Consider the following 10,318-nt stretch of genomic DNA (forward strand, 5'->3'; position numbering starts at 1 on the left):
TTGACCCATATTACATATTAAAATGTGCAAAATTTTACTTTCTATTTTATTAATGAAAACTGGCAGGTATTAAAAACCACTTTTAGTTTTATTTTAAATTTCGTTTTCATTGTTGTATTTCTTTTTATTTATTTGTTTTGTAAGCCTATTTTTCTCATATTGTTAAGTTTACTTATTCACAAAATATAATGTTAACTTATTTATATCATTGAACATTTGTTAAAGGATAATTTCCAAAAGGTAAAATCAAAACTCTCATATGAACATAAGATAAACTCATGAAAAGTATTGTCTTAATCTCATTAATTGATGAGGGAACCAGTAACATGTTATGACCAGTTCAAAGAATGTTTGATAAGTCATATAAGTAAATTGCATATATAACAAAAAAATTAATGTTAGGATTAGTTTGCTGGATTAGATACAAAACTGGTTAATGGTCAGCAAGGCTATAAACAGTAACTGTTACCAGAGGTGAATCCATATGGGTCTGCAGCAAACTGGATCCTTGTGTCGTAGGAGGAAATAATTCAGCCAAGGGGCAGAAGTAGATTTAAGGCAGAGGGAGAGGCCAAGGCAAGTTTTAGAGCAGGAGTGAGAGTTTATCATATAGTTTTAGAGCAAGAGCAAAGGAAGCAAAATACACTTTGAAGAGGGCCAAGCAGGCAACTTAAGAGATCCAGGTGTCCTGTTCAGCCCTTGACTTGGGGTTTTATACACTGGCATGGTGCAGGGTTTTCTTTTCTCTTCTGTTGGTTCTTCCCCAGGAGTGGGCTGTTGCTTGCCTTCCATAGAACACATGTGTAGTGTGTTTACTGAGGTTGTGTGCATGCTTTCTAGGATTGGTTTTCGTGTATAAGCTGAACACCCCCAGAGGAAGGTCATACATCTTTCATTTTGCCTCTTAGTGCACATGCTTGAGTCTGCTAGCCCAGCTCCAGAGATCTTATCAAGAAGCTGCTGATCACCAGCTCCAGGTGTTTTCAATCTCTTGAGAAACTAGGTTCCCTTGGTGCTAGCTGTGACCAATTATCGTTTTAGAGAGAGATTTTAACAACCATCCGACTATCACTTGACATTCCTGGAGGGGGCTCTCCTGCTCTGCTCATGTCTGCTTAACTACCCACTCTAACATAACCACTGTGGTTATCTCTTTCACAGGACAGAAATTACTTGCTTCTCTACTGGGTAAAAATCTGCAAGCTAACCTCTGTTCCTACAGATGAGTAAAATAGCCAAGACTTTCAGTAAAGTTCTCATAAATTTTTTGATATCCTTCTATATTTTCCTTCTCACTATAGTTCATTACTGATCATTAATCTCTATGCTATATGAGAATTTTCCCTCTGTGTGTATCCTTCTTAATGCTGGAACAGGAATTCTTAGTATATTTCCCAAATGTTTTTAGGGCAGTAGTGAGCATATGAGCATGGTTTTCTTTCTTCTCTTTATATATCAAACTCTATTAAGGTGATAGATTGTTTACTGATGGAAGATCTTGCATTTTAAAGGGAAAAATGACAACAAAAAACCTACTTGATGATATTGCATTATTCCTTAAAACATAACAACAGGGTATGGGGGAAGGGTTGAATGGGTCAAGCACAGGTATTTTAAGATTAGTGAAACTATTTTGTATAATAATATAATGGTGAAAACAAGTAATTAAGCATTTTTTAAACCCACAGAACTTTATAGCAAACAGAGTAAAAACATATGCAATTTGAAAAAAATTATTAAGGGAATCAAAGAATTCCAGGATAGAATGCAGAATGTGACAAAATAATCTACATACATTACAAATGTATGAAACAGCCTCACTAAATGGAATGAGAGATTTAGGTGCTTTCTGAAGTAACTTTGGAAATAAGTGGAGTCCATAAGACTAAAGGCAAAAATCACTGTACTTAAACACTGTACTCTAGTTGGTAATGTTGCTTTCCACAAGGGTGCCAGTTTACATCTTTGAAACCAGCAGACATGTATACTGGAATTGAACAAATAAATTAAAAAATGGCTGATAGTGGGAGACAGGTTTCTCACTTTTCAAAAGACAATATACAGAGAAACAAAGGGTGCAGGTAAGAATGATTCGTATGTTAATGGATCATTAGAAAGAGGCATACAACCGGCATCATACAGTAGGAGACATCACTTTGAACTCATGTTTAGCTTAATAAAGATAACAGATAGTTATGTATAGAAGTACTTATAACTGTACAGGTTACTGTGCAACTATAGAGACCTTAATCTTTCTTGCTTTGTCAATTTAGAGGGCCTAGAAGCAATGACATTCCAGTTGTAACAAGGATACCTAGCATCCACATGTTCGTTTCTAATACCATTGTCCAATTAAAGGAACCACAGCTACTTGGAGAAATGCCTGATGCTAGGACTCAGAAAATATACAAGATAAACCTGGAGCATACTATAATATCAGAAAGTTGGAAAGTGCTCAACACACACACATAAATATACACACACAAAGATAAAAATATGTCAAATAAGCCAGAATCTGTCAGTAGAGTAGCATTAAATTATAACCCAAAGTGTAATATAAATGTCCATCAGGCTATACTCATATAAGTAAATTATTGAACGAAGAGACAATTGGGGAATAATAGTCAAGTGTTCCATGAAGAAGAATGCCAAATAATTTACAGAGATACTCCACTATCAAAGAGGTGGAGAATAATTTCCTACTCCTTAAATGTGGGCATTGCAGAGTGGCTTCTTCCAATGAATTGAGCATGGGAGAAAAAATAAGAGTACTTTTACAGCAAAGAAACCGGACAGACACAATCTCAAACTAGAGAATCTAAGTTAATATCAACAGCAATGTCACTTGATACTAGATAGTATGCATGCTATCAAATGACATACTATTAAATCATATATCACCTACATGATGAGGGTGGCACTTTTACCTCTGTGGTCTTCCTCCTCAAAACACTTTCTTACAGACTATTCATAATAAAAGCATTACACAATCCCCGATATGGAACACTCTACAAGATAACTACTTACTATGTCAAGGTCATTAAAAACAAGGAAACTCTGAGAAACAGTCAATACTAACGAGAGACCTGACTTTTAAATATAATGTTGCACCCTGAATGGGATCCTGGAACAGAAACGGGATATTAGGTAAAAACTAAGGAAATATGAATAAAATAAGAATCTCGGTTAATAATTTTATATCAATGCTAATTAATTAAATGTATTACATTTAACATCAAATGTATCATATTAATGTAAGCTGGGTAATAATAGGGGAAAGTGGGTGTGGGATATTCAGGAACTCTCTGCACTACCTTCACAATAATTCTGTAAACCTAATAGTATTTGAAAATAAAATGTTTATTGAAAAAATTATTAATGATATGCAATATAAATGGGTTTAAGCAAAACATTATACATTTAAATAACAGTAAATAATACTCATTCCAAGGGGATGTTATTGCTATATAAGGAGAACTTCAAAACAAGTCCCTAAAAACTCATTTTTCACTGTGCTACTACTATTAATTTCCTTATGTACAAGTTTTAGACTTTCCAATGAATGTTAAAACTCAGATAGTTTCTTACATTATTTTCTAATGTTAACCTAAATTTCATGGCCTTTTTATTCTGTGTTTATATGGTAAATGCCAGCAATCTTTTTCCATAAAGGAACAGACAGTAAATATTTTAAGCTTTGCAGGGCACAGTGTCTGTTACAAATATTCAACTCTGCCATTAGAGCTTAAAAGCAGCCACAGGCAACATATGAACAAATTAGTGTGACTGTGTTCCAATAAAGCCTATTTGCAAAAACATATGGCAGGCTGGATTTGGCCTGCATGTCATGGTTTGCAGATCCCTAATACACAGAATAAATGTTTGTATCTCTTAATTATTAGATCTTTTTAGTTCTTTGAAAATAAAGTGTATATATCTTTTAAAAAATCTCCCATTGATAAGTATATTGGCTAAAAAATATGATTGAAAAGTAGTCTTTAATTTTTAAATGTGCATTTTACAGTGTGATTACAGAGAAAAGTCTAAGTCCAGGGCCCAGAGATTGCAAAACTATTTCATGAGATCCTGCTAAAAAACCAGTAACACTGTCTGACATTTGTAGAAAATATATTGAGAACAAATCAAAGCAGTTTTCATAACTTGTGATAATTTTACACTATTTTTATTTTTAATAAAATAATATTTGTTGTGGTAGATTAATATTTACCAGTGACTTCATCCAGTATTTTCATTTTATAAAAATGTGAACTCAGCCTGGAAGGGTATTGTTAATACACTTATTCAAGGGATTTGAAAAAAATTCTATAATTTTCTAGTTTTTACATTTAGGAACATATTCCTTGGGTGTGGTCATTCCTCAAGAGATTAGAATCTAGTGACTATTTTGCTCCTTTAGGAAATGAAAAACATTGAGTTTCATGTACACTCGTGCAGTTCTTCACAAGTTTGGCCAGTTACAATATATTCCTCTTAAGTTTTATTAACATGTATGTGAGCACTGGGCTGGTGGACCTATAGTATAAAAGCCTACACTCCCTTCTTGTATTCTTTGTCCAGGGGACATAGTGTCATAAATGTTAGCATAAAATACAGTATTTGCTTCCAAGTTTATTGAACATATGCACTAATGAATTTTCAAAATATAAATATACAATATTGTATTAAGGTAGTCAATTTTGAATAGATTTCCCTCAGGAAGTGTTATGTTTCAAAATTAAAGACATCATTTTAAAAATAGCATAGTCAATTTACAATGCTACTGTCAAGCATGTGCTGAGCAGTTTGGTTTGAGGAGATTGTGTAGCAAATGCTTTGGAGACTCTGAAGCTTTCTTTTGCTGTCTTTGCTCCTTCTTGTTTTTGTGCAAATTGAAAGTATTTTTTTCCCATGCTTATGTAAATTTGTGGTAGAAATTTGTAGCCACTTCATAAAACTTATAAAAAATATAGGAATTTCTACTCTCTGTTAGTAGCAGTACTCTTAAGATCAACAGAAAGAGAAGTGTGGGAGAGAATAGTGAACTCAGAATCACAGTTATTGTATTCTAGACCTCTTAATCATGACTGAACAAGTTGTCAAACCTAATTTATAAAATAAGTTAGTAGTCATTGGTAATAACTGATATTCACTAAATAAGATACATTATATTTTACCTTTTAAAAATAAAGCCAATAACTTTGTATATGTCACAACCCATGTATCATTGCATTTTCATAGTATTATATCTTACACATGGTTTTACCAACTTTGAAAATGAAAGTATGTTTTGAGGAGTTTCAAAAAGTCTTTGGATAAAATTCATAAATTCTTTTCAAAATAAGGTAGATAAACATGTAGAAAAAAGTATGATGGTCATAGTAAAGAGGAGATACAATGCTGAGCCTAGACTTTGGACTTGTGATTCTAAAATTTGCATTTTGAATATGTCTAAAACAAAACATTATATTTAAGGTAATTTGCATCTTTTAAATAAGAACTTTTCCATCATAATTTCATTCCATTTGAAAATATAATACATTTTGACTAGTGGAGTAGAAAAATCTCTCATTTTTCCTCCACATATATTCTAGTGAGTTAAACACAGTGTGGTCTCTATATAGTCTAAGATGCTTTGGAAAAGCTATGGGAACTTCTTTGAGAGTTTTTCAATAGGACAGTCAAGCTGACTCTTAGGATCATAGGAGAAACAAAGAGTCTAATTGTCCTTGCAACAGAGGTGCACACAGCCACAAGACTTCACTGAAAATAATATGCTGCTTTGTAGTGTGGGACCTCCCTCAAATTCTTTAAGCTCTGTCATATGATCATCAGAACGCTGAATGACTTAGACATGCAATTTGGCTCTTGATTTAAGCCAATTACTTACACTCTAAAGAGGGCACAGATAGACAGCTGAACATAAGGAGAGGGGGGTCCTAGCCACACAATAAACAAAATGTGTCCTTAGTTTGGGGAACAGAGGGGCTTATTAAAAGATGAAAACTGGTGGTGAATAGGAAGCTTAGAAAAATATGCAGCCATGATTCCTCTCTCCAGTGTTTTCTTCAGTTTCTATTGTATCCTGTTTTCTGCATAACCAAGTGACCTCTAAACCCTGTAAATAGTACATAGAACTTTTCTCCTTCTTCTCTGGGTGGATGACTATTATCCTTTCATCTTGAAAGGTCATGGAGTATCAGTTGAAGAAGTACACCACTTTGCTTTGAGTGCCCTCTCTGTTTGAAGTGATTGGTCTGTTTGCTTTATCAATGGTGGCCTGTCCCCAAACAAATGAAAAATTAGTTAATCATCTTTCCATCTCCAAACCATAGACATTTTGAACTGAAAAGAAGATAAATATACAACAAGACTTAATGTTTCAAATTGTGTATTTTAGATATTCAGTAGTTACTAAGATTAGTAGCACATTACATTAAAAATGATGGAGTATATTATTACACTGTATAATAATAAAGTGAACAAGAAAGTCTATCAAGTAAATAGTAGGATAAAAATTAATATTTAGATGAAGATAATATGTGTGCGATTTTGTATCTTTATCATTCTGTGAGAACATATTTCTAAAGGAACGTCTGGTCTTTGTGAAGATGCTGAAATATAAAACCATGATTAAGGGAAGAATGGAAAAAAATAGAAGAGTATCTTATATTTGTTTTTATTTTTAAATTTTAATTGTTTTAATTATTATTATTAGTTTTTGAAAGAGACAAGGTGTCACTATGTTGCCCAGGCTGCTCTAGAACTCCTGAGATCTAATGATCCTCTTGCCTCAGCCTCCCAAAGTGTTAGGATTACAGGCGTAAGCCACCATGTCCAGCCTTATACTTGGTTTTAATATGGAGTATATTCTTTAACTTCAATATTTTAAATCTTATACTTTTCATTGTTGGGAAAGTATGAAATAAATTATATCAGTGTAGAAAAATGAAGACTGAGGAAGAATACGACAGACATTTGAACTCAAGGAAGTTATGGATACTCGAATATAGATCAGCCTGTTTAATAAATTTGGACTCATAACCTTAAGGTATAATTATTATACTAGGCTAGGTAATGTTATGAAAAATGAAATTACCAAAATATAATTTGTACTTGTTAAGCTTTATATGTAATCTTTTAGTGAATATCTTTTTTAAATATTTATAAGAAAATAAAAGTAAAGAGACTTGTGAGAAGTTCAGGTATTAATAGTTAGTTTTCAACTGATTGGCAAGGGAAACAGGGAATTCTTTATCAATATCATTAAGGCTTTTCAATAGTGGGGACAAATTCTTTTTATAAAAACATGGTCCCAAAGGTGAACTGTTAATGGTGTAGTTTGATGCAAAAGAAAACTAAATATTTGATCAGCAATAATTTCCTTATTCTTAACACATAAACACAGTGCTTTTTTATCCTAACTGCCACTTACAGAGTCTACAGCTGTTTGTAATGAAAGGAAGCATTATAGGTTTATTAACTTTGAATTCAGTGTTGTGAGTTCCACAAATGTAATTTTATTACAAATATACATATAATATGTAAGTTAATCTTAGAAATTGAAGGGTTTCTTTTACTAATATCTACCTGTGAATAATATTACCTCTGACATAAAGAATGGAAACAATATGAACTTCCAAGAAAAGAAATAGGTAAAATGACTCCTCCACATTCCTTCAAATGGATATTCTTTGTATGGTAATTAACATCAGCTCAAAATAAGATACAGGCACAGTTTTGAGATATCATGGGTTGGTCCCAGACCACCACAATAAAGAAAATATAGCAGTAAAGTGAGTCACACAAATGTTTTGGTTTTTCGAAACATATGAAAGTTAGGTTTACACTGTACTGTAGTCTATTAAGTGTGCAATGGCATTATGTATAGAAGTATATACATCCCTTCATGAAAAATGCTTTATTGCTAAGAAACACTAATAATCCTCTGAGCTTTAGTGGATGACAATTTTTGTGCTGGTGGGGTCTTGCCTCGATGTTAATGGCTGCTGACTAATCAGGGTGGTGGTTGCGGAAGGTTGGAATGGCTGTGGTAATTTCTTAAAGTAAAAAAAAATAAAGTTTGTCTAATCCATTGACTCTTCCCTTCATGAATCATTTCTCTGTAACAGGCAATACCATTTGATAGCATTGTACCCACAGGAGAACGTCTTTCAAAATTGAAGTCAATCCTCTCAAAACCTGCTGCTGTTACATTAACTAAGTTTATGGAATGTTCTAAATTCTTTATTGTCATTTCAAAAATGTTCACAGCATCTACACTAGAAGTGGATTCTATCTCAAGAAACCAATTTCTTTGTTTATCCATAAGAAGCAACTCTTCATTTGCTCGTTTGATTATGAGTTTGCAGCAATTTGCTCATGTCTTCAGCCTCCACTTTTAATGCTACCTCTCTTACTGTTTCCAACATAAAAATGCAGTTACTTCCTCCACTGAAGTCTTGAAACCCTCAGTAACCCATGAGAACTGGAATCACCTTCTTCCAAACTCCTGTTAATGTTGATACTTTGACCTCCTTTCATGAATCATAAATGTTCTCAAGAACATCTAGAATGATGAATCAATCTTTTCCAGAAGGTGTTCAACTCAATTTGTTGAGATCCATCAATGAAATCACTATTTTTAAAAGAAAAATACTTTAGACAATTAAATTTTACAGAGTTTAATTAAACAAAGACTGATTCACAAAAAATTTAGTGTCTGCAAAGTGCAATGAAGCAATGGACAATAATATCAGGTATGCCTACATTTAATTTTTTATTTTTATAAATGCGACTGTTTTCTTGATCTCTTTTTGAATAGTTCATTGCTAGTGTATAGAAATGCTACTGATTTTTCTATGTTGATTTTATATCCTGTCATTTTACTGAATGTGTTTATTAGTTCTAAATTTTGTGGGATAGGTAGAGCAAAAGGGCCAAATAGAATACACCAGCAATGATCCTCCCCAGAGGAACACCAAATTGAACAACTGTTCACACAAGAGATCACTGCCATAAAAACAAAAAATCAGGTGAGCAATCACAGTACCCTGGTTTTAATATCATACCAAGGAAAGAAGCACTGAAGAGGGTAAGAAAGAAAGTTTAGAAATGCTAAAACTGCCATCCCCTGGCAACAGCCACATAGTGCAGAGAGAGAATCTGTGCCCTTGGGGGAGAGACAGCACAGTGATTGTGTGACTTTGCATTGGAACTCAGTGCTGCCTATCACAGTGAAAAGCAACATGGGTCAGAACTCAGCCAGTGTCCACGGAGAGAGCATTTAGACTAGTCCTGGCCAGAGGGAAATTGTCTATCCCAGCAGTCATAACCTGACTATAAGTGCTATGGGGTTCTAAATAAACTTGAAGGGCAGTCTAAGCCACAAGGGCTGCAATTCCTAGGCAAGTCCTGGTGCTGTGCTCAGAGCCAGCAAACTTGGGGTGCAGATGACCTATGTCTCACTAGGCATAGTGAGGCAGCTGATGGAGTGTCTGCATCACCCCTCCCTTAACCCCAGGCAGTGCAACTGGCAGCTCTGGGAGAGAGAAGGGGTAAAAATACACAGGACTTTGTCCTGCAACTTGGATACCAACTCAGCCACAGTAGAATAAGGGCACCAGACAGAGTCCTAAGGCCTCCATTCCAGGCCCTAGCTCCTGGATAATGTTTCTAGACACACACTGGGCTAGAAAGGAACCTGCTGTCTTGAAGGGACAGATCCACTTCTGGTAGGATTCATCACCAACTGACTGAGTGCCCCTGGGCCCTAAATAAACATTAGTGGTTTAAACATTCACAAACATCAGACCATCCAGGAAAACAGGACCTCACCAAATGAACTAAAAAAGGTACTAACGATCAATCCTAAAGAAACAGAGATGTGAGATCTTTCAGACAGAAATCAAAATAGCTATTTTGAGGAAGCTCAAAGAAATTCAAGATGACACAGAGAAAGAATTTGGAATCCTATCAGATAAATTTAACAGAGAGATCAAAATAATTTTTAAAGATGCAGAAACTGGAGCTGAAGAATTCAATTGGCATATGGAAGAATGCATTAGAGTCTCCTAATAGCAGAATTGATCAAGTAGAAGAAAAAATGAGTGAGCTTGAAGACAGGCTGCTTGAAAATATACAGTCAGAGGGGAAAAAAGAAAAATGAATAAAAACATAAGCACATATATGAGAGCTAAAAGATAGCCCCAGAAAGGCAAATCTAAGAGTTATTGGCCTTATAGAAGAGCTGTAGAGAGAGATTGAGGTAGAAAGTTGATTCAAAAGGATAATAACAGAATTTTGCAAACCTAAGGAAAGT

The sequence above is a fragment of the Pan troglodytes genome, chromosome 5 (genome assembly GCF_028858775.2).
Source record: "Pan troglodytes isolate AG18354 chromosome 5, NHGRI_mPanTro3-v2.0_pri, whole genome shotgun sequence".
In the NCBI taxonomy this organism is placed as follows: Eukaryota; Metazoa; Chordata; class Mammalia; order Primates; family Hominidae; genus Pan; species Pan troglodytes.